The 24,509-nt window shown below is 43.9% G+C and overlaps 1 protein-coding gene and 1 long non-coding RNA gene across 2 annotated transcripts in view; both read left to right on the top strand.

Annotated features, from left to right (window-relative positions):
• nphp4 (nephronophthisis 4) overlaps positions 1-24,509 on the top strand; it is an 804,312-nt gene that overhangs the window by 45,125 nt on the left and 734,678 nt on the right. The window lies entirely within an intron of this gene.
• On the top strand, positions 10,254-22,169 carry LOC117511988. The gene is made up of 3 exons (XR_004561177.1): positions 10,254-10,266; positions 13,212-13,216; positions 22,047-22,169. It is a non-coding gene; the product is annotated as an uncharacterized LOC117511988 (long non-coding RNA).

The raw sequence follows: 24,509 nt of genomic DNA, 5'->3' as shown, positions 1-24,509 counted from the left end.
ATGATTCTTTTGTTTTTGAATGTTCCCACCTTTACAACAAGTTGGAAAATGGAACCTTTTTCCCAAACCTGAAAAGGATGATTAATGGGGTTGAGATTCCAGTTGTGATTGTGGCTGATTCTGCATACAGTTTGTCTGAGACCATGATGAAGCCTTACCCAGAGGGCGCAGCAACACCATCGCAATGATGCTTCAATGAGCACCTGAGTCGGGCACGCATACATGTTGAACATGCATTTGGACGCCTCAAGGGGAGGTGGCGAACTCTGATGAAGAGTAACGACTCAAAAACCTGCAATCTAAAATATATAGTTACAGCATGCATTGTCCTACACAACTTCTGCGAGAACCTCAAGCTGCAATGCAACACTCCACCACACACAGACAGCTGTGAAACATTTGAGCAGCCACAGGGAGAAATTAATGATGACACACAAATACCACAAGAAAATAATGGAGAACACACCCGCATGGCTTTAGAGGTCTTTATTAATCAATTGTCATAAAAAAGAAAAAAAAAAACCCAAAATATCCAGCTCAAACACATGCCAAAAATGTTAAAATATTCAAAATATTTTCAAAATGTAAACATTTACCACACTGCAACACAGTGGCTGCAACAGTTCCATTACGTTCTTCAAGTAAATGAAAAAAGTGCTTATGTTGCTAACTCTTTTTTAGCATTACAAATGAACTTTCCAGTTTAATAATTTTTCTGCATAGTTTAACAAAGACAATAAAAAAATCCTGAGTTTAAGGACAACAAATGAACAATCTCATCCAAAATAAACGTTTTGGACAAAAGTAAATGTTTCTTGTGTTTTTTGTAATAAAGTTGAATAAAAGTAAAGTGCAAGAAGAAAACAAATATTTCTTGTATATCAAAACAAGGAGAGCTTATTAAAGGGGGAAAGAGTGCTGTGAGTGCTGTGACAGCTGAGGCACTTGGAGCGGGGGGCCCCTCAAGATGCTCAAGGTAGCTAGATGGATATGGACCATAATTGAACTGAGTACCTTGAGGAATGGGCATTTGCCCCCACTGAAAAAACTGCATCATGAATTTCCTCGTCTCTCTTGCATGGCGCTCAGCATGTTGGGAAAGTGTAGTGACACGGACCCACAACAGGGGGCGTAAATGAACGGACAATAGAGGAAGTTAAATGTGAACACTTTACTGTTGTGAATGTCACAACCACACACAGCAGATTATAGAATAGATACAAGTCAATGAATGAAGGTGTCGTGTGGGCAGGCTCGACGATAGGAGACGTCCGTCTGGAGATGAACCGGAACCACACGATTTCCACCGCCACCGAACCCGAAGGATACTGGAGCCGCCAAATCCCGAAGTCCCCAGGTGGCCACCATCTCAGCGTGTCGGATCTGGTACTGCTGGCGGAGAACAAAGACAGTCAAGTGTGGGTGTGTATACACCCCGTAACAATAACGGTGGGAATTCCACCTCCACCTCAACACACACTCGTGCAGCTCCTGTCTCAGTACTTATCTGGTGGGAAGTAGGACGAAACAGTCGCGACCCACGCCGGTCCTCTGAGTAGACAGCTGCAACACAATAGCTCTTGGAATCAATCAACACAGGCAGAGAAAGTTACTTCTCAAAGAAGTCGATATCTCGGCGACGTGGTGGAGGTGTCATCCTGCTTTTATCCAGGGTGAAGTGCAGATGATTGGTGACAGCTGTCATAGTTGATGAGTGACAGCTGTCACCTCGGCTGTTCCTGTAAGGCGGCAGCGCCCCCTCGTGCCTGAAACCCGCACTTCAGGCAGGGCGCCCTCTGGTGGTGGGCCAGCAGTACCTCCTCTTCTGGCGGCCCACACAACAGGACCCCCCCCCTCAACTCCCAAGCTGGCTCCCCGTCGATGATACGGGCAGGAGGCGGCACCGGACCGGGAGTACAGAGGGGTGAGGTGTGATGCGGTTTCAACCGGGACACATGAAAGACTGGATGGATCCGCAGTGAGGCCGTGAGTTGGACTGAGGACCTTGAGGATCCGGAATGGCCCTATGTAGCGGTCCTTTAATTTTGGGGAAGCCACCTGGAGAGGTATGTCCCGTGTGGATAGCCATACCTCCTGCCCGGGCTGATATGCGGGAGCCGGGGACCGTCGACGGTCTGCATGGGCCTTTGCCCTCGTCCGGGCCCTCAACAAGGCCGAACGGGCGGTGCGCCACACCCGACGGCATCTCCGCAGGTGGGCCTGGACCGAGGGTACACCGACCTCTCCCTCCACCACAGGGAACAAAGGGGGCTGGTACCCCAGACACACCTCGAACGGGGAGAGGCCGGTGGCAGAGGACAATTGGCTGTTATGCGTGTACTCGATCTAGGCCGGGTGTTCACTCCAAGCCGTCGGGTGTGCGGATGTAGTACATCGCAGGGCCTGCTCCAGCTCTTGATTGGCCCGTTCAGCCTGTCCGTTAGTCTGAGGGTGATACCCAGACAAGAGGCTCACGGTGGCCCCCAGTTCCCGGCAGAAACTTCTCCACACCTGCAAGGAAAACTGGGGACCGTGATCCGAGACGATGTCTGTTGGTATCCCATGCAGACGGACGACATGGTGGACCAGGAGATCTGCTGTCTCCTGGGCCGATGGGAGCTTCGGGAGGGCCATGAAGTGGGCCGCCTTGGAGAACTGGTCCACTATCGTGAGGATGGTGGTGTGCCCCCGGGACGGCGGGAGGCCCGTGACGAAATCCAGACCAATGTGGGACCAGGGGCGATGAGGCACAGGAAGCGGCTGAAGGAGTCCCTGTGCCTTCTGGTGGTCCGCCTTGCCCCTGGCGCAGGTGGTGCAGGCCTGGATATAAGCCCAGACGTCAGCCTCCAGAGACGCTCACCAGAAGCGCTGCCGGACCACTGCCACAGTCCTACGCACCCCTGGGTGGCAGGAGAGCTTGGACCCGTGACAGAAGTCCAGGACGGCAGCCCTGGCTTCTGGTGGGACGTATAGTCTATTTTTCGGCCCTGTTCCGGGATCTGGGCTCCGTGCCAGGTCCTCCCGGACGGTCTTCTCCACGTCCCAGGTAAGGGTAGCCACGATAGCCACGACTCCGGTACGATGGGTTCCGGTGGATCCGACAGCTCGGTCTTGACTTCATGTTCATGCACCCGGGACAGGGCATCCGACCTCTGGTTTTTGGTCCCGGGGCGGTAGGTGATCCGGAAGTCAAAACGGCCGAAGAACAGTGACCAGCGGGCTTGCCTGGGGTTCAGTCGCTTGGCGGTCCTGATATACTCCAGGTTCCGGTGGTCAGTAAAAACCGTGAAAGGCACTGACGCCCCCTCCAGCAGGTGTCTCCACTCCTCAAGAGCCTCTTTCACAGCAAGGAGCTCTCGATTGCCCACGTCATAGTTCCGCTCTGCTGGGGTCAACCTGCGGGAGAAATAGGCACACGGGTGAAGAACCTTATCGGTCTCTCCGCTCTGGGATAGCACGGCTCCTATCCCTGAGTCAGAGGCGTCCACTTCAACCACAAACTGGCGACTGGGATCGGGCTGCACCAAGACGGGTGCAGTCGAGAAGCGCTGTTTCAACTCCCTGAACGCGGCATCGCACCGATCCGACCAGGTGAAGGGAACTTTTGGTGAGGTCAGGGCTGTCAGGGGGCTAACTACCTGACTATACCCCTTAATGAACCTCCTGTAAAAATTTGCGAAGCCGAGGAACTGTTGCAGCTTCCTACGGCTCGTAGGTTGGGGCCAGTCTCTCACTGCTGCGACCTTGGCTGGATCCGGGGCGACGGAGTTGGAGGAGATGATAAACCCCAGAAAGGACAAAGAGGTGCGGTGAAACTCACACTTCTCGCCCTTCACAAACAGCCAGTTCTCCAACAACCGCTGCAGGACCTGACGTACATGCTGTACATGAGTCTCAGGGTCCGGAGAAAAAAATGAGTATATCGTCCAGATACACGAAGACGAATCGGTGCAGGAAGTCCCGCAAGACATCATTTACCAAAGCTTGGAACGTCCCGGGGGCGTTAGTGAGGCCGAACGGCATGACCAGGTACTCAAAATGACCTAACGGGGTGTTGAATGCCGTCTTCCACTCGTCTCCCTTCCGGACCCGAACTAGGTGATATGCGTTCCTAAGATCCAGCTTTGTGAATATTTTGGCTCCATGCAGGGGGGTGAACACCGAATCCAACAAAGGCAACGGGTATCGGTTGCGAACCGTGATCTCGTTCAGCCCCTGATAATCAATGCATGGACGAAGACCGCCATCTTTCTTGCCCACAAAAAAGAAACCTGCTCCCATTGGGGAGGTGGAGTTCCGGATCAGCCCGGCAGCTAAGGCGTCCCGGATGTAGGTCTCCATTGATTCACGCTCAGGTCGTGAGAGGTTGTACAGCCTGCTGGACGGGAACTCCACGCCTGGAATCAAATCGATGGCGCAATCGTACGGACGGTGCAGGGGAAGTGTGAGTGCCCGATCCTTGCTGAAAACGTCAGCAAGATCGTGGTACTCAACCGGCACCGCCGACAGATTGGGAGGGACTTTGACCTGCTTCTTAGCCTGGGAACTGGGGGGGACCGAGGATCCTAAACACACCCGATGGCAGGTCTCGCTCCACTGTACCACCATCCCGGACGGCCAATCAATCCGGGGATTGTGTTTTAGCATCCACGGGAAGCCCAAAATCACGCGGGAGGTAGAAGGAGTCACAAAAAACTCGATCTCCTCCCGATGATTCCCAGACACCACCAGAGTTACAGGTGGTGTCTTGTGCATGATTAAAGGGAGAAGGGTGCCATCTAGTGACCGCACCTGCAATGGCGAAGGAAGCGCCACCAGAGGGAGCCCTACCTCCCTTGCCCATCTGCTGTCTAGCAGATTCCCTTCGGACCCTGTGTCCACCAGTGCTGGGGCTTGAAGGGTTAAATCCCCGCTCAGGATTGTGACTGGGAGTCGTGTGGCGATATGTGTGTCCCCCACGTGAATGTTATGACCCCCCCTTAGCCCAGTCTCTAAGGGCGGGTGTTGTCGTTTTGGCCGTTTGGGGCAGTTTTTCTGCATGTGCTCTTTTGAGCTGCAGAGAAAACACTCCCCGTGGACCAGCCTCCTCATTCTGTCAGCTGTTCTCATTTTGGCCCTGTGCGTTTCCCTAGCAACGTCAGCAGGGGGAGCTGTTGCCCCACGGAACGCTGCGGCTGTGGAGCGTGGGGAGGGCGGAACCTTTTTGAACCCGGAAGGGAGAGGGACGGCGCGTGCCCGGCCACGTCCTTCGCCTCGCTCCCGACGGCGTTCCTCCAACCGATTGTCTAACCGTATAACGAGATCGATAAGCCCATCTAAATCCCACGGTTCTTCCTTAGCTACCAGGTGCTCCTTCAGGACCGACGACAGTCCGTTTACGAAGGCGGCGCGGAGCGCAACGTTATTCCAGCCGGACCTCGCAGCCGCGATGCGGAAGTCGACTGCATATTCGGCTGCGCGCCGGCGCCCCTGTTGCATTGACAGCAGCACTGTTGAAGCGGTCTCTCCCCTGTTAGGGTGATCAAACACTGTTCTGAACTCCCTCACAAACCCAGTATACGTATGAAGGAGCCGTGAATTTTGCTCCCAAAGCGCCGTAGCCCAAGCGCGTGCCTCTCCTCGAAGCAGATTTATTACATAAGCTACTTTACTAGCATCAGACGCGTACATGACGGGACGTTGTGCAAAGACGAGCGAACACTGCATGAGAAAGTCCGCGCACGTCTCCACACAACCTCTGTACGGCTCTGGAGGGCTTATGTATGCTTCAGGGGATGGTGGGAGGGGTTGTTGAACAGCCACTGGAACATTCATATCCTGCACAGGGTCGGCAGGAGGAGGAGCTGCCGCAGCGCCCTGAGCGCTCGCCGCCACCTGTGCGGAGAGAGCCTCCACCCTGCGGTTCAGGAGGATGTTTTGCTCGGTCATCTGATCCAACCGAGCCGTAAAGGCGATGAGGATGTGCTGCAGCTCACCAATCACGCCTCCTGCAGACGCCTGCGCTCCCTGCTCTCCCATTGGTCGTTCAACAGCTGGGTGACGCCCCTCGGAGTCCATGACGCTGGCCGAGATATCCTGTTGGGAAAGTGTAGTGACACGGACCCACAACAGGGGGCGTAAATGAACGGACAATAGAGGAAGTTAAATGTGAACACTTTACTGTTGTGAATGTCACAACCACACACAGCAGATTATAGAATAGATACAAGTCAATGAATGAAGGTGTCGTGTGGGCAGGCTCGACGATAGGAGACGTCCGTCTGGAGATGAACCGGAACCACACGATTTCCACCGCCACCGAACCCGAAGGATACTGGAGCCGCCAAGTCCCGAAGTCCCCAGGTGGCCACCGTCTCAGCGTGTCGGATCTGGTACTGCTGGCGGAGAACAAAGACAGTCAAGTGTGGGTGTGTATACACCCCGTTAACAATAACGGTGGGAATTCCACCTCCACCTCAACACACACTCGTGCAGCTCCTGTCTCAGTACTTATCTGGTGGGAAGTAGGACGAAACAGTCGCGACCCACGCTGGTCCTCTGAGTAGACAGCTGCAACACAATAGCTCTTGGAATCAAGTTACCTCTCAAAGAAGTCGATATCTCGGCGACGTGGTGGAGGTGTCATCCTGCTTTCATCCAGGGTGAAGTGCAGATGATCGGTGACAGCTGTCATAGTTGATGAGTGACAGCTGTCACCTCGGCTGTTCCTGTAAGGCGGCAGCGCCCCCTCGTGCCTGAAGCCCGCACTTCAGGCAGGGCGCCCTCTGGTGGTGGGTCAGCAGTACCTCCTCTTCTGGCGGCCCACACAACACAGCAGCCTCCAATCTTCTCATTTCAAAATCAAGGCGACGCTTCTCAATATCCAGGCGGTTCCTCTCTAATTCTTTCTCCCACTCTAGCCTCTCCCTCTCATAACGCAGGCAGCTACATGCTGGAAAATGAGGTCCAGACCCTTCTCCACAGCCTCCATCACGTGTCTTTTTCCCCTTCCGTTTACGACTCCCTGTCGTAACAATGAAATTGAGAGATAGACACATCATTTTTTTTTTAGTAGAATTGCTTATTGAATGAATTCTATCTGAATTTATTAAATTGACAGACACACATGAATTTACAGTAGAGTTACTTATATTAAATTAATATGAATTCAAATTTATTTGAAATGGCAGGTGTTGGGCATAAATGAGTAAATAGAAGTTGTAAGCACAGACTTACTACTGCTTGGTGGCGGTTGTGATGTACTTGGAGTCATGGGCTCTGGATCATTGGTAGCTGCACTCACCTCACCACTGGGAGTACTGGATCTGCTCTGGTCTATTGAGGGTAGCGTGGAATCCTGTTCAGGGTTACTCAGAGTGCTAAGCGCTGTAAGGACAAACATAATTATACTTAATGCATTTTTAGAAGAGTAGCAAAATTTTATATTTTTTTACAAAACATTGGACCAATTTTAACAGTCCATACTGAATGTTGTCATTAGCTAGTTTTCTAAATGCTTGTGATGTCTATAATTAATGAATACCAGTAACATAAGTGGAAAAACATGAAAACAATTTAAAAAAACTTAATAACCTAGCTTCTGCTTATCCTTCATTTCGGACTTATCCCCTGTACTTCTGTTGTCCACGTGATTTTCGCCCGGGTTTGTTATGGGTCGGCACCCTAAAGAGAAGAGTTCGGTTATAGCATTGCACAGGAAACAGCAAGCTAGCTAGCTAGTGTCTTTCAGAGAGATTAACTAAGTAATTAATTAACTTATTCTTACCCAATACTGCATCCATCTCTTCAAAATAGGGTGACTTTACAGGATCGAGCCGCTCCGTCGGTTGTGCTTTACGCTGTCTCTATACTTCCTCTTCAAGTGCTCTATCCGCTCTTTTAGCTTAACCCACTCACCGAAATCTTCGCCGACTTTTGGACATTTCTTAACAACCGCGCGATATATTTCTTCCCATATGGTGTGGTTATGCACCATGCTTTCAAACATTTGTTGAAAGCGCTGTCCTCCCCACACAGATATTAAATAGAGAGTTTCCTCTCTTGTCCAATTTCTATGCTTCGCTCCACGTTTTGTCCTGGTCGGCGCCATGTTTATTGTAGTCAGAAAAACAAGGAAACGCAGTACGTACAGGAAGTTATGTAGCACGCACATGCCGATGAAAGGGTGACGGCAGGGTTTACTCCACCCATGTCTGGTGAAATTACGGAGATTTCCAGTCCCGTGCGAATTGAACATTTTTATTACAGAGATCCCATGGTAAACAGTAATTACCCTGCATCCTCCTGTAAAACTAATCCCGTCCGAATAGGGCTTTAGTCTCTTGCATTTGGAGTGAGACTCACGCTTGAAAACAGTTCTGTCAGGTCTCACGAACTCGCCGTGAAACTCAATATGTTGTCACACACTCATGCTAATGCGTGACATTCCACCGCTATGACCTGCAAGACAATATTTGGTGGAAAATAACTCCTTGAGCGTATCTCAACTTGAGAGCTCTGGGTAGACTTCAGCCCCCCGTGACCCTTAATTGGAGAAAGTGGGTATAGAAAATGGATGAATGGATGTAATAGTTAATTATTAAGACTTTGGAGGTTGGTTGACTTTAGAAGGTTGGGTCCTTAAGAAGGATACTTTTTGTAAAGTATGAGGTCTGTGCCATTTTGAAATTGAGCATTTGCTGATGTGTTTGACCTTGCATTTCTCCAACATTTTAAAAAGCCCAATCAAACAATGTGTTTTTTTTTTTGTCAGCAACCAATTATATAGCTTCATGGTGGAGTAGATGAGAGAAGGATTAAAAGAAGAAAAGAATTTCATCTAGAGTTGAGGCATATGGGAGACTCGAGCCTATGTTTGATCTGTGTATCCACACTAAAGAAGGCACAACTGAACGTGGCCTGCCAGGTGCTGATTAGTAACCCTCATTCATGTGCAGATTACTAAGCTGCTGTATAATGAACCATGACACAGACAATGTTAAAAATAAAGTTTTATATGCTTTTGTAAGAACACCTTGCCTTGCAGTGTCTGGTGTGAAACAGCCACTATTGAGAATGAGTTTTAAATTCACCAATGGATTGGGCGAATGGTGAGAGCTTTTCATGAAAAAACATGTCCAGTGAAAAAAATATATATTTGGGGTGTGGTTAATGTGAAAGCTATCATGTCAACAGCAGTCAAAATCTGTGGAGTTGATCGAATATTCTGACACCTTCTTTTGTAAGCGCTGGCTGCACTCATGTGGACAGCAGCAGGAGGTTATAATGGCACACTGCTGTCAGCCCATTATTGCCGAAATAAAAAGTTATAAGTATAATTCAGTTAGTGTGCTGCCAGATTCCTGTGGATGCGCTGAAATTATTATTGATATCTAAATTAATGGGTATATGGCAGTATTTTTGCTTGTTATTCACAAAAATATTTCTGTCCTGGCTGGGTTTCTCGGCCTGGCAGGCCATCAGACATAGAATGCTGTGGGGGAAACACCATATGGTCATGGTTGTACACACCATTTTTTGGGGGGGGCTTGTTAGATTCCTGTCTTGGTTGGGGGGTTTTGGATATGGTGTTCATGTGTCCCTTGTCCCCATGTCTTTTCTTGTCTTAGTGCTCACCTGTCCTGTCGCTTTCGGGGTTGTGAGGGTTCAGTGAGGATGTGTGAGTGAGTGTGCCGCTCACTCTCTCTCTTCTGCTCTTTCATTGATTGATTTTGTGATGCCTTTCGCTTTGTCAGAACTGCTCGGTAGATTGGAAAATGCTGCTTTCATTGTCTGCTGGCTTGCTGCTGCAGGATGTTTGGCTAGAAGCTCTGCATTTACTTCAGGATGGTGCCTTGCTAGGTGGGCTTTGAGGTTTGTCGTATTTCCGTAGTACGCAACGTGTGCATTACAGATTTTACAAATAGCTTTTGACATGTCCAGTTCTGCTTTTCCCTTCAAAGCAAAAAATCCAAAATGTGATGGTGGGGGTTTTATCCCTGCACCACGTAGCGAGTTGTCCGCCATTCTCTGCTTTGTTTTTTTCCCTGCGGATGGATGTGACATGGACTTGCCAGGTAGAGAATCCAAGAAAAGCATTTCACCCTTTGCTGGAGAAAAGCAGTAACTTTTACAAACCTGGCTGATAAACATAGTCTAAAATTAAGCATTCATATTTAGAAAAATATCAATATTTTTGTTAAAAAAATTGATTTAAAAATTATAAAACAAAAATTGCGATACTTATGTGAATCAATTTTTTTTCTCCCGTCCCTAATGTGGCTAGATGTGAGTGGGTCATGTTGATTTATTTAATTAATTTAAACCCTGATTTACACTTCTGCAGCTCTGTAACTCTGTGTCGTGGAATGACGTGCGTGACAGTTTTAAAGTTCTCAGTCGCTGGATTATGTTTTATTATGGATTAATTTGACTCTCAACTAACTTTTCTTTCTACAGTCATCACCTCCAGTTCAAAGGTAAGGTGTACACTTTCCTCTTTTTCAGACTCCGTGCTGTAAATTTGCAGACGTTTCTGTCGTATGTGATCCTGAAATGTAATCAGCATGCGCGCTGCAAAAACTATTAAAATATGATGGGAGACAAAGGAGTGAAAGCAGAACAGTGTCAAGTCGCAGCCTTTTGCAGTGCACGTCAGGCTGCAGGTCGGTGTCTGAGCTCAGTGTGAAAAAATAAACGGCCAGTCTTTTAAATCAGGAAAATGACTCCGGCACCACCTGCGAGGGGTTTATAAAGGAAAGACATTGTGATCGGACGATGTGAGCGAAAAATCCATGATACAAAATCCGCTATATACGGGATTTATTACATGGAAAACAATACAAAAACTTTGGGACTTTTTTTGTCTGGTGATTGCAAATATCTGGTTTATGTGATGACTGTTTAGGTGAGTTTTACTGTACATGGGACTGAAAAATAAATTTACCTACCTCGCAAAGCTTTGATGATGAAGTCGTTTCCATCCCACACAGCTGACTTTATTTTCCTAAATTTTTCTTCTGTTTGGGTCTGAAGCAATCTGTATATCTTGAATAAATGAATAAAATAGCTAGATTTACATGCAGACAGATTAACAGTGAATGCTATTTTGGCCCCGTGACCATTTTGGGGGGGGGGCATCATGTCGCTACTCTCTGAATAAAGGGACTCTAATTCACACAGCCAGCATGAAAGTAGAGAGCAGACTATGGGGCAATTATTGTAGCAAAAGTACAGATCCACAAAAGTGTAAAAAAAAAAAAAAAAAATCCATGTGTGTATAAAGACAAATGCTTAAAAAATCTGTGCGTCAATCAATTGGATGTGTTCTTACACGTGACTTTTTCTACAGTTCTGCTGCATTAGATCTGTAAATGCATGCAGCGATTTATGTGTGTGTGGAGACTTGTCTGTGTTACTCCACCAGAGGGCGCAAGCACCCTTGACTTCGCTCACTGCTGTCGTTTTAAGCCTGGCTGGTACCTCGAAGAGATCAAAATACACATTTGCAAATACTTTTCCTTCAATAATGGCCCCATAAATGTCCAAAAGACAAATGTCGGGCTGAAAAAGATGATGCAACAGTGTGTAGTTTATGAAGAAAGGTGTAATAAAAACACACAGCTTTGTTTCCGCCCCCGAGACCATCCACCAATCACAGTCGGGGACTCACACTGTTTAATTTGCATGCAGTATCTATAAATGAGTGGTTCCACTGGTCTACAAATATTTAGAAGTTGTCTGCTTCAGAAATAAAATGTGCTATTTATTATGGATTTTGATGTGTTGAATTCAAATATGACAGTAACAATGGCTAAATGGCTACTGTTTCCAAGATATACAAGGTTTTACATTTTAACTGTGTGAGTCCCCATCTGTGATTGTTGACTTGGAAAATTGTCTCGTCTTTTCCAGCCATGACAGTGTAAACTTGACAAATAATTACCTTTTTTAGACGGCTCCAAATGCTTTGTCCAGCTCATTCAGCGGCTGCTGCTGGAGCGGTCCTCTGAGATTCAGGAAGTGATTAGAGCTGTTTTCAGCAGCCAACTTGTAGAGAAAATGATTAATCCGCTATGAAATAATTATTTTATATACGCAGCATCCAGCGCAGAGCCCGTGGCAGCCGGTGCAACAAAGCACGGTGTCCAGCTGGGAACACAGCGGATGGGATCGTCACGACGACTTGCGTGCAAGTGTGTGCATCAAAGTCGTGCAAGTGTCAGGGCACCTTAAGGAAGCATGCTGATCTTGTTTAGGTGTGTTCATAAACGTTTTTGCAGATCAGTGTTTGCTTGCATTATTTACAACCTGCCGTGGCACTGTCTGCCTGTGATACTTTCACAGGCAGCCAGTAAAGACTCCCTACTGTTTTCAGATTAAAACACTTTTACTAAGCGATGAGCTGGTATCAGCTTTAGGTTGTTTAGTGCAGCAAGTGAATGAACCCTGACAAACACACAGGAGCTCCTGCTGTGACACTGCTGTTTAGCAGTCCATTCATTTACGCAAAATGCAAAAATTACGCATTTATGCAAAAACATTCAATGTCTGACCAAAGTCAGTTCATGTGTATTTAGTGCTCATGATAGTGATCGAAATTTGTACGACATAACCATGTGGTGCAAAAGAAGAGTTTATACTTATTTCTGTATTTGACACACTTTGACTTGAAGTTGTTTATGCAGAATCGTATGTTTGGCCTTTGAACTGGTTTGCAGTGAGAGGTTTTTTTGAGAGTCTGTAAATGGGGATAATATACTGAGTATTAAATGCAGAATTTTGTGTTAAATCCTGTTACAGTGATACCAGTGAGTCACAGCACTGGCACATTCTCATTTTGTCACCATCTGTTTTCGCGCATTTGCACTGATGTTCTTTTCATTGAGCAGTCTCTCGCAGTGTTTGGCCCCACATTGATTCACAATAATAGTCATAGCCTGTATAAAAACCCTCTCGGTATCCTAATAAGCATCCAAATCCTATTATCTATCCAGGGTAATAATATAAACCACATCATATCCTATCAGGATGATGAAGTGGGCCTGGCCCGCTCTGTGTCGTGCTGCAAGAGCTGCACCAGTTTTTTTTTTATTGGATTTGGCCCGTTGCACTCACATTCATGCTGGTGTTTATGAGTACGAAATTGCTGTTTGATATCCAAATAATTTGAGAAGGGGGATTCTCTCCTGAGTTACAGGAGCTCTGTGAAAATTGCAAGGCCTCCTCATCAGCCATGGTGGATTGGTTTTAATATCTGGTGAAAAATGAAGACAACCTGTGATTAAAGAGAGAAAGGGAGTGCTCTAACTAAATCTGCTCCTTCATTTCTTTCCAAGCAGAGGCAATATGTTATAACAATGATGACTGAGTCTTTTATATCTGCTGAGTTGTTTTTGAGCTGTCAGATTCTGATTGATTTGCTTTGTTTTGAATGTGGAGTGTGCATGCTTGAGGACAGTTTGATTTTAGGTTTCAGTGGTTTCATTGGTTGTCTTGAGAGCTGCAAGTATACTGTAGCTCAGAAATGACACATTTTAATAGAAATTTTTCATGTTGAATTGTCTGTTTAGTTGAATTTTGATTACTATAATTTTGTTTTTGGCTGTGCATCCTGGAACAAAGCGTAGCATGTGCTAAATCATCCAAATTTATTCAGTTGCTGTTTTTATTTTATAATGTTTGTCAGCTGTGAGAGGTTTTTTTTTTTTGTTTGTTTTTTTTTTTTGCTCATGCATTGCTTGCCTCAATCTGATAATGTGCAAGAAGTTGACAGTAGAGGGCAGTGTTGTTCCACAGATTGAGCAGATGGCAGCTGGCAGCTGCGCGAGTTGAAGGAGGCAATGGATGTGCATCTTTCTGCATTGTGTCTCACAGTGATCACTCTATTTGAACTCACAGGGAGCCAGTGGGTTCCTCTCACATGTGCAATATTGTCAGACAGACAGCTTGGCTTGAGAGAAAAGGCCACAGTTTGTTTTTGTCTATGCAACCTCTGTTTTTCCAGTTGTCACAGCGCCACTTAGCGAGATCTATGTATGACTGTACAGTAAAAACAATTTGACATAAGATACTCTGGAACTTTTCTGTTACTCCAACCCTAAAACTAATCCTTGTTTTGACCTCATGGTCAATTGAATTATCCTTCAACTAGAGATAGGTCAATTTGATCCTATTGCTTGCAATAAGTTGGGTCTGATATTGACATCATTCACTTGTTGGATATCGCATGCACAGGACAGGACTGATCTTGATCCCTCACCACTTCACATATGGCAAATAAATACATGGGTCTGGTTTCATAAAGCAGTCTAATTTTTAGTCTACTAGTCTAACTTACTTAGTCAACTAAGGTTAGTCGCCCAACATTAGCTGTCTAATCTCCGTTTCATGGCTAAACTTGTAGATTAGCCATCTAACATGAGTCGGCATAAGTGGCCTCACCAGTGCCGTTGCCAAGAAACGCCTCCAATGCGCAAGAGTTTTGTTTACTTCAGGGTTGGTCATCTACTGCAAACATGGCCAAGTCCGCCGCACCAGAGGAGCGCTCCCGGCCTCGACATCCGTAAACATCTCCAATGGATTATTCCGGTCCACGAACACCCACTCTTTTTGCAAGGCTGTCCTTCCTTCCTGCTCCATCAATTGGTGGTGCATGATAGCCACCATTTTGAGGTAAGACGCTGAAGTTTTGTTGAATATAATAAGATTAGACCCCTCTGTACTAAGCAAAATTTTATTTGGCTAACACGAAACTTTAGCCAACTAAGTGCTTTGTTCAGTGACTCATGTCGAAAGATTAGCCAACTAAGTGAGTTAAATCGACGAAACAAGATTAGACTGCTTTATGAAACCGGGCCATGATGTGGCGAGCCTACTGCACTTGTTAATTGCTATGGTGGTGACTATAAAAACACACACACAAATCAGTGTAGACATCGGGCATAATAAATGGGTTCATATCATGCTTGTTTGTTGCAGGAGTGGCAGCCAAGTGGTTAGTGCACTTGCTTGAAATCAGTCCGGAATGTTCCTGGTTCAAACCTCACTCCTGCCACATTTCTCCATGTAATGTGAAGTTGTGCCAGGAAGGGCATCCGGTGTAAAACGTGTGCCAGTTCCACATACAGGTCCTCCTTGAATCTGCTGTGGCGACCCCGAGTGAAAACAAGGGAACAGCTGAAGGGGCTTACTTTTACTTCATGCTTGTTTGGTGAAGAAAATGTTTCCTTGCGTAACACAGTTTACTTTTTTGTGCTGACCACAAAGTATTTTTTACAGAACTGCTCATCATTACTGTCATTATCGTTTATGATGAGATCATTTTCATATAGGCGGAAATAAATTTAATGAAAAGTGCTGTAAAGCTTTCTTTATTTTAAACACTTACATGGAAACTAAAAATAAACCAAACATCAACTTTCAGTTAATTACTTTTGTAGGTGCTGTGTGTCACGCTTTGTCTGCAACAAAAAACACATGCACAGGCAGACAAACGTACAGTTCAGTCCATAAGTATTTAGCTCTTGGTATTTCATGCATTGTAATTTGTTTCTGCCATTACAGAAACTATAAAAAAATTAAAATTTCTAAAATTATCATCCTTAAAATCAAACTCAAAGCAGATCTCTACAACTTCATATAAATTAATAAAAAATATAAAAACCAAGATAATGGGTTGCATACGTAATGGCCCACTTTGGTATAATAGCTGTAAATAATCAGTTTTATTGCTTGTTTTCTTCAGACAAGTCAGTAGATGGATAAATGAACATTTCCATTATTTACATCAATTATAAAGAAATACAAACAGTATGGCATTCCATGGTAATTCTGTGTGGAGTAGACAGTTCTCAAAACTGAGTGACTGTGCAAGAAGGAGAAGAGTGAGGAAAGCCACCAAGACCCTCAGACAACCCAGAAGAAGTTATAGGCTTATTTGGCTGTGATTGGAGAAATTGTGCATTGTGCATGTTTTGCACTATCAGCAGTTGTGCAGCTTCATGATGAAGAGATATAGAGGAGGATTTTCTTAGAAAGAAGACCTGAAAGTTCAGCTACAAATTGCCAGATGGTACATCTTACAACCCCAGTTCCAATGAAGTTGGGACGTTGTGTAAAATGTAAATAAAAATAGAATACGAGGTCTGTTAGAAAACTATCCGACCTTTTTATTTTTTTTTAAAACTATATGGATTTGAATCATGTGCGCTTGCATCAGCCAAGCTTGAACCTTCGTGTGCATGCGTGAGTTTTTTCACACCTGTCGGTTGCGTCATTCGCCTGTGGGCAGGCTTTGAGTGAGCACTGGTCCACCCCCCTCGTCAGAGATTTTGTAATGAAAGACGTGCGGAGGAATTTGTGCATTGGGACAGAGCCGCAATGGCGCACAACAAAAAGCACGTCCATATTGGAAGTCTCACAGGACAAGTTGTGACATGCCCAGCTGTTACACAATTTCTCGGATACTCACTCGACTGAAAAGCCACCGAAAGCTGTCTGAATCTTCCGAATGGTTTCCAACACGGATGTGCTTTTTGTTGTGCGCCATTGCGGCTCCATCCCGACGCGTGAATTCCTCTGCACGTCTTTCATTACAAAATCTCCTGTAACAGTGGAATGTGCCGCAAAAGTGTTGATGTCCACCTCTTATGCAATTTGTCTGGTAGTCACACGATGTCCCGAACAACACAGCGTTCACTTTGGAAATGATCTGGTCGTTTCAGCCTGTCGATGGCCGCTCGGAGCATGGCGCGCCCTCTGCCGCTGTGGGCCATCTTTAATCCGGTTGTAATGCTCCTTAATCTGTGTGACGCCCAGAGTATCCTCACCAAAAGCCGTCTGAATCTTCCGAATGGTTTCCACCTGGCTGTCTCTCACAGTTTCTGGAAAAATTTGATTCAGCGCTGCTCCAATCGCTCAGCCATTTCCCTGACAATGAAAATCCGACGAGGGGGCTGGACCACTGCTCACTCAAAGCCTGCCCACAATGACGCAACCAACAGGCGTGAAAAAACTCACGCATGCGCATGAAGGTTCCAGCTTGGCTGATGCAAGAGCACATGATTCAAATCCATATAGTTTTTTAAAAAAAATAAAAAGGTCGGATAGTTTTCTAACAGACCTCGTACAATTATTTGCAAATCCTCTTCAACCTATATTCAATTGAATATGCCACAAAGACAAGATATTTAATGTTCAAACTGATAAACGTTATTGTTTTTGTGCAAATATTTACTCATTTTGAAATGGATGCCTGCAACAGGTTTCAAAAAAGCTGGGACAGTGGTATGTTTACCACTGTGTTACATCACCTTTCCTTCTAACAACACTCAATAAGCGTTTGGGAACTGACAACACTAATTGTTGAAGCTTTGTAGGTGGAATTCTTTCCCATTCTTGCTTGATGTACGGCTTCAGTTTTTAACAGTCCGGGGTCTCCGTTGTTGTATTTTGCGCTTCTTAATGCGCCACACATTTTCAATGGCTGACAGGTCTGAACTGCAGGCAGACCAGTCTAGTTCCCACACTCTTTAACTACGAAGCCACGCTGTTGTAACACGTGCAAAATGTGGCTTGGCATTGTCTTGCTGAAATAACCAGGAACGTCCCTGAAAAAGACGTTGCTTGGATTGCAGCATGTGTTGCTCCAAAACCTGGATGTACCTTTCAGCATTGATGGTGCTATCACAGATGTGTAAGTTTCCCATGCCATGGGCACTAACACACCCCCATACCATCACAGATGCTGGCTTTTGAACTTTGCACTGTAACAGTCTGGATGGTCTTTTTCCTCTTGTGTCTGGAGGACACAACGTCCATGATTTCCAAAAACAATTTGAAGTGAGGACTCATCAGACCACAGCACACTTTTCCACTTTGTGTCTGTCCATTTCAAATGAGCTCCGGCTCAGAGAAGGCGGCGGCGTTTCAGGATGTTGTTGATGTATGGCTTTGACTTTGCATGGTAGAGTTTTAACTTTAACTTGTAGATGTAGCGACGAACTGTGTTAACTGACAGTGGTTTTCTAAAGTGTTCCGGAGCCCACGTGGTACGATCCTTTACCCAATGATGTCAGTTTTTAATGCAGTGCCGCCTGAAGGATCGAAGGACATGGGCATTCAATGTTGGTTTTTGGCTTTGCCGCTTACGTTGAGAAAGTTCTCCAGATTCTCTGAATCTTCTGATTATATTATGGACTGTAGATGATGGAATCCCTAAATTCGTTGCAATTGAACGTTGAGAAACATTGTTCGTAAACTGTTGGACTATTTTTTCACGCAGTTCACAAAGTGGTGATCCTTGCCCCATCTTTGCTTGTGAACAGCTGAGCCTTTTGAGGATGCTCCGTTTATACCCAATCATGACACTCGCCTGTTTCCAAACAGGTGTTCTTTGAGCATTCATCAACTTTCCCAGTCTTTTGCTGCCCATCCCAACTTTTTTGAAATGTGTTACAGGCATCCATTTCAAAATGAGCAAATATTTTCACAAAAACAATAAAGTTTATCAGTTTGAACATTAAATTTCTTGTCTTTCTGGTGTATTCAGTTGAATATAGGTTGAAGAGGATTTACGAATCATTGTATTCTGTTTGTATTTACATTTTACACAACGTCCCAACTTCATTGGAATTGGGGTTGTAGATGCAAGTCTATATGTGATGTTTTGGTTAAAGCCCCCCCACACACACATATAATAATTAATTAATTAATAATAAATTAATAATTAATTATAAGGCACACATGGTCATACAGAGCACAGCTAACAAGCTAATTAATGTTACTATACCAGGCACAAAACATGAAGAAACTGCTTTTTCAAGACACTGAACAGATGGTCATACGTGAGGTGAATGTGCAATTAAACGTTTGAAATTATTTATTTATTTATAACACAAACACTGCTTCAGCGATCACAAGCTATGAGCTAATTAATCTTATTGTAACAATTGCAAAATGCAAGTAAAAAATTAAATACCAGGTTCTGAATCATTACTTACAACTCTTTTTAACTTATGCGAGTCCTGCTTTAGTTGATAGAAATAAAATTAGCCATAGAGCGTCTGAAAAAAGTGCACACAGATTCAGGGCTATTTTTAGCCATAAAAGTGCTGTAACCTCAGGTGCTGCCTGAACGTGACTCCACCTGTGTTCAGCTCCAGTCCTCTTCATGACTTAGTCCAGTAAACAAGGTCAGTTTGGGTTATTTTTTTGTCTCCAAATGTAATATGGATTTAATCAGTGGTGGGCACAGTTCCGCTAATCTGCTAACGACTAATTATCGAAGATAATGTTTTCATTATCAGATTAGCTTTTCAGATAACTCTGAAAACCATCATCGGACCAATTGTTTTCCGATAAGTTTTGGACCGATAATTTTTAGACTGCTGTCATATTTTTGCAGACGTGGTAAACAAAGCTTAACACTTACAAATGTTTATGAAGTCTAAAATCAGTTGTGTACCGACTTGTTAAATGTTTTGTAGTAGATGTGCAGTTCTATCCTCTGCAAACAGAGGAGAGCTGGTTCCAGAAGAAACTGCTTTATCCTCTGCAAGCAAAGGAGAGCTGGTCACAGAAAAGAAAAAAGCTCATTTCTTTTAACCCCATACTGATATGCTGGCAATATCACACAAGTCATCCAGAGGCATACAGTTTTAACTTATGGTTAAAATTTTAACCAAAGTGATTTTGGACAAGTTATTTAAATTTATATTAGTTATTTAAATATGTTTTAGTTTTAAAGTAATGCACTAATTTTGAAGGTTTTAGTGTGGACACGCTGTGCCCAGTGCATTATGAGTAATCTCAGTACATTCACAACAGAAGAAATGCATTTGGGACGCTCTGATCAGGCTCCACATGGACAATAGCATTAAACTCTTTGTATATAGTGTCTAAAACTCTTGTGAATGTTGTATGGCTGGGGGGCCTGGCTGCCTTTTTGTTTCTGTCTTTTGTTTTTCCTTCCAGGTGGCTTGCATTTGGGACTGAGTGGCTGTGTTGCTGAGGTTATCAGGACCTCACCCTGATCACCTGCGGCTCGTCAGGACTCACAGCTGTGGTGCATCTATATGGATTGGATCATGGTGGCATTTAAGACAGGAGTATACAGTGTGTATTTGCCAGAGACTCGACCTTGTGACCAGACGGGTGAGATCGTCGTCTCGGGAGCCATCTCATCATCAGTGGATGCAGAGAACGTCCAGGGTTTGATGCACGGTCTGTGAAAGAGGAGGGGGTGAGGTCTCACGCTCGTCAGCACACTTCCTGAGGTACGTTAGATTTTGTGACTAACATTTATACAGTCAGTAAATGTGGTGTCCCTCACACCTTTTTATATTGAGCTGTATGTTAGTCATGTATCGGCTTCCACTGCAGTGGAGTTTTGTGAACTGGATGTTCCATGCCTGCAGGTTGGGAAGCTGATTAGTAATCAAGCCAGGAAGTGTTTGCTGTTTGTACACCTTTAAATGTTCTCTCTGTGTGTAGAGTGTGGACTCACATAATGGTTCCTTCTTTCACAGACTCGGTTTGTTGCGGCCACCTGGGGGGTGTCGACGGGGTCCTTGGGTCCGAACAGCTTCTGGCTCCGGACCGTTAGCGCTGCTGGGAGCGCACCACGCCAGACCGCACTTTCTTTTGTTGTTTTTTGTATCACTGTTATGTATTAAATTCAGTTAGCCTTTGTACCGTGCTCTGCTTATTTCATACTGGGTCCTTCAAACGCTGGTCGGTTCTCCGAGCTGCGTCCGACACATAACAGTGAATATATTCTCTGGACTTATAGATGCTGTTATTGTGTTTGTTTTATGTAAAAATGCCAAAAGAAGCCCAGGTTGCTTTTCCATTATTTTCAGTTGGAATCATTGCAGTCGATTCCTGTTTGCTCCTTAAAAACATAGCAGATACCGATTATCTGGAATTTTGTTTTGGCAAGTATATGGCAGTGTTCTATTTACTTTGACACCCGTTCAGTTCCATTCCATATCAGATGGTTATCTAATTACAACTTGTTTTTTTGTTTTTTTTTGTAAATGCTTTTTTTTTTTTACAAATAAAAAAATGGCATGTTTTACAACAGCACATTTATATGTAAACACCAACACACACCTCACATTAACGTGTTGGTTTTTACATAGAATGAATGAGTCAACCAATCAGTGTTAGCGGAGGCACATTTTACCCATAATCCCTTTGGCATCTGTCTGTGTTTGTTACAAAACCTCAGAATTAGTGCATTAACATTAAAATATATATGTTACATTTGATCTTTGTACAAATGACAGAATTGACATTAATGGAGTTATTCTATCATATTAATTTTATTTATAACTCAAAACCATAAGTCAGCACTGCTTTATTTTCCAAGACCTCCGCTTCACGGCGATGCTGCTATTGAGTAGAGAGTTGAGATTTGCTGCTCCGCTCAACTGCTTCTCTGCTGGAAGCTATGTAGTAAACAGGAGCTATGTAGTAAATAGGAGCTTCCAGCAGTGTGCAGGGCGCTCAAAGACAGAAGTGCTGACTCATTGTTTGGGTCTGTGATTGCCTTTGATGCTACCAGACGCAGTCATGGTGTTAAAACTCAAAATCAGCTTGTTAGTAATTGCAAGTGTACTGGAGACAATACTGGAAGTTATCGGTTAGCTGTAGCTTCCGATAAGTTTTTGGGTGGTTTATCGGTTTAGCTTTATAAAAGATAACTTTTCAGTTAGCGGATTATCTGTTATCAAAGCTAACTTTTTGGTTAGCTGTGCTCACCACTGGATTTAATATGGTTTTAATATGGCTTGAATTTGGTTTTCCAATCAAATTCTTGTATTTTGCGATCAACATCAGTCCATCTCGGCCTCTTTGCAACTCGCAGTGTACTTGGTGGGGAAAAAATTGCATACATCTCAGTAAGACTGAATAATAATGATTTCATACCATGAAAGTGGTGTCTCTAATTTCACTCCTGCTGTGTTTGCACACAGAGCCATGTCAAATTATTGTTCCACTTTGTGGCGCTATCTTTTGGCCACAGAAAAAGTGTTGCTGCTTGGCACCGGGGTTCCTGGTAGCTTAGCTCAACTATTGGTTTAGCTCAGCTTGGCCAATAACACAATCACTGAAGCTGGTCCACGTCATGGCTGTACTGTTAACAACAGTCAGTTGTCGTCACGTTCTGTCCGACTCGGTGATCACAGAAGTGACTTCCTCTGTGAGACTAACTGGTGTTCCACATACAGCAGCTTAGTTTAGCATGGCGTGGCGCCACGGCACAAACCACAAACACGGCCGGTTCCACACTTTCAAGAGGTGTCCCACACATATCATCTTAGCTTAGCATGGCGCAACGCCACGGCACAAACCACAAACACGGCCAGTTACAATCTTTCAGGATAGGAAACGTGCCTTAAGAATTTTCTCCTGGCCACACAAAAGGAAAGGATAAAATCAATGATTAGATCCATGTTTTGAAGACCATTCTGACACTGTGCTGGGCTTCACTGCTGTTTGTCTGAGACACACTACAAAAAAAAAAAAACCCTCCCACTTTCCTCCTGAAAATATTATGTTTGGAAAATGTGTCCACCTAATAAGCAACACTAGTCATTTTAGTGCATCCTCGTGAAACAGATTTTATCCATTTTGATATATTTACCATCAAAGTCCACAAAAACACAGATTTCACACTGTAAAAAGTTCCATTTTTTTCCCCCCATTCATTTCAATGGAGGCCCTCCAGTGGCCGTTACCGTACATGATGTAATCAAAGTCCAGTTTTATGAGAAGTTCATGTTTCTGAGCGTTTATCAGCAGGTGAAATTAGATTAAATTTGCCATGTTTATGACTTAATTTCTCAGGGCATATGGCACCAAAAATAAAATGCAATACACCAATATTTTCATAATTATTTATTTGGAATGGGTAGCTCATTTGACATTTTAATTACTAGTAATACGCTCTTGAAACCACTGAACAGATGATTATATGTAAGATAAGATAAATGCAATGCAACTAAATATTTGAAAACTTTTGTAGTACATGTGTAAAAGAAACTTTCCCTTAATTTTCATCTTGTTAAATATATATATATAATACTGTATTTTTGGAGTATAAGTTGCATTTTTGTCTAGTTTGGGAGGTCCTCCGACTTATATACCAAAAAAAAAAAAAAAAATCACACATTAGTTATTAAGCATAATAATTTTAATGACTATTTAGGTATATAAGACTTTAGCAGGAATCAAAGTACTAAACAAGATAAACTATAATAATAAAAGAATAAATGCCATTAATAAAAATTACACTACAATAATGCATAAAAATCCTAAAATAAAAGGCTGATGATACAGAAAAAGGTGCAACTTATACTTCAGTGGGAATTATACCCAGGTACAACTTATATATGGGTTTTTCCTCTTCAAGAGGCCTTTTTAGCAACTTGTACTCAATTTCAATTTCAACTTATTAATTTATATCGCGCCAACTCACGACAAAGTCGCCCCAAGGCGCTTCACACAATTCATTACAACACAAAGTAAATTAAAATCAAAATTAAAATCAAGAAAGGCACAATAAAAAGATAAATACAGTAGAATAAAAAGAAATTACAAAGCAAACATAAAAACAAATTAGATTAATGATAAGACAGTCTAAAAATTCAAGAGTAGGAAATTACTAGACAACCACCTTGTCACAGATATAAGGCAATCTTCTAAGGCTTTTATATGGGCAAGATTACCAGCAGTTACCGGCATGTACAATTGAGTATCATCAGCATAACAATGAAAGGCAATCCCGTAATGCTGCAGAATATGCCCAAGGGGCGCTATATAAAGTGAGAAAAGCAGAGGGCCTAACGCAGACCCCTGTGGAACCCCACTATTTTCCCCGTATTTTCTACTCAAGAAAATACGATATATGTACACACACACAAAAGTAAAATGTTGCATCAGGTCAGCGTGGCAACTCCTTTTACTTTTCATCCATGTCTTCTGATTTTTTAACTGTAATTAGACTGGACATAACTTCTAATATTTATGTACTGTTGGGAAAGTGTAGTGACACGGACCCACAACAGGGGGCGCAAATGAACACTAATTTTGTCTGCCACGTAGGTCGGTGTGATGTCATCGATGTGCAGAGGCACTTACATGTCTGCACCAGCGATGTGCTGGTCTGTTGGTATTAGCTGTTATGTAATATTTGTCTAATATATTTAAAATGTATTGACCTGCCCACAAATGGCGTATATCATTCAAATATTTTTTATTTGATTTGTGATCATGGGCACCCATTGTTTTGTATCACTCCGTGCATCACTAGTCTGCACGTTTTTTTTTTTTTTGTCAGTTCCACATTGCAACTGTGGGAAGTGACATACTGTTCTAGAAAGTACTGCAAAAAAGGTTTTAGCCTATTAACATAGTTTAGTATCTTTACCTGAAGTATAATAAATATGTCTAAGTAGAAAGTTTATACCTTCCTGTATGCTGAGATTTATCTGCATTTCTTGATTTTCTCTGTTATTTTGTTG

Source organism: Thalassophryne amazonica, chromosome 6 (genome assembly GCF_902500255.1).
Source record: "Thalassophryne amazonica chromosome 6, fThaAma1.1, whole genome shotgun sequence".
In the NCBI taxonomy this organism is placed as follows: Eukaryota; Metazoa; Chordata; class Actinopteri; order Batrachoidiformes; family Batrachoididae; genus Thalassophryne; species Thalassophryne amazonica.
This window is presented reverse-complemented; position numbering and strand designations above follow the sequence as displayed.